The following is a 1,685-nucleotide window of genomic DNA, read 5'->3' as shown; positions in this document are numbered from 1 at the left end:
AAACTGTCTCACATACTTTGGCTTGTTGTCAGGAGGGACCAATCCTTGGAAAAAAGACATCATGCTGGAAAAGGTGGAGGGTCAGCAAAAGAGAGAAAAATCCTCAACAATACAGAGTGGCCCACAATAGATTTGAGCATTATCAGAGATGGTGAGGATGGCCCAGGACAGGACAAAGTTCAGATTTTTTTTTTAAAAAATATGGTTGTTATGAGTCATAGTCAACTTGGTGGCACCTAACAACAGCCACAATAACATTTTGGAAGGTGAGCTAGCATCTGGAGATTGTTCTTGTCTTTCTATTTAAGAGGATTCAAACACTGCTATGACCACACTACAATATGCTCAGTCCAGAATTTAAATAAAATTTTGTCTGGCTACAATAAAAATTATAACTCCATGTTTCACCAAAGTTTAATTGTTTGTTGTACTGTTATGTGCCATCAATTGGTGACTCATAGTGACCCTACGTACAATAGCTCTGAACTCTGCTCTATCCTGAGCTCTGATACACCTACCCCCCCCCATTACCCCAATTACTGTGTCAATCCATCTCATCATGGATTTTCCTCTCCTGCACTGTCCCTCTACCTTTCCAAGCATGACGTCCTTCTCCATGGACTGGTCTCTCCTGGCCAGTGCCCAAAGTATGTGAGACTGAGTTTCAAAATCTTTGCCTCCAAGGAACAGCCTGGATTCACCCTCTCCAAGGACAGACCTGTTTGTTCTCTTGATGGTTTGTGGTATGTTCAAACTTCTACAGCACCACAACTCAAAGGCATCAATTTTTCTTCTGTCATCCTTAGTCATTGTCCAGCTCTCTGATGCACAGTAAGTAATTGTAAAGACCATGGCTTAGATCAGGCACACTTTAGTCTGTAGACCGACATTGTTGTCTCGAAAGAGGTCCCTGACAGCAGACTTTTCCAATGCAATTCATCTTCTGATTTCCTGGCTACTGGTACTAAGAGTGTTGATCATGGAGCCAAGCAAGCTAAAGCCATTAACAATCTCAGTCTCTTGTCTATCTGTCATGATGTTGCCAGTTGGCCCAGTGGTGAGAATATTTGTTATCTTGATGTTGAGCTTCAATACATATTGAAGAGTGCAGTCCTTGATCTTCTGCAGCCAATACTTTTCAGGTCATCTGCATAGTACAGGTTGTTGAGGAATCTTCCTCCTCATAGAACCCAACCTCCCAAATTATCTGTTTCACATGTAGATTGAAAAAATATGGAGATAGGATGCATCCCTGACATACACCTTTTCTAATGTTGAGCCATGCAGTGTTCCTTTGCTCTGTTCTGATGAATGCTTTCTGGCCGAAGGATAGGTTTTGCATAAGCACAGTTATAAGTTTAATTGTATTCAACTATTAATTAACTTTCTAAGAATTATGGCCGACTGACTGTAAAAGATCGATATTTGTTCCCATTCCAAAGAAAGGTGACCCAACGGAGTACGGAAATTATCAAACAATATCATTAATATCATATGCAAGCAAGATTCTGCTGAAAATTATCCAAAAACATTTGGAACAATATGTCAAGAGAGAACTGCCAGACATGCAGGCTGGATTTAGAAGAGATCATGGTACTAGGGATATTATAGCTAATGTTAGATGGATCTTGGCAGAAAGCAGAGAATACCAGAAGAATGTCTATCCGTGCTTCATTGACTATGCA

Source organism: Elephantulus edwardii, unplaced genomic scaffold (assembly GCF_000299155.1).
Source record: "Elephantulus edwardii isolate Elephantulus edwardi_28Jun2011 unplaced genomic scaffold, EleEdw1.0 scaffold00090, whole genome shotgun sequence".
NCBI classification, from domain to species: Eukaryota; Metazoa; Chordata; class Mammalia; order Macroscelidea; family Macroscelididae; genus Elephantulus; species Elephantulus edwardii.
This window is presented reverse-complemented; position numbering follows the sequence as displayed.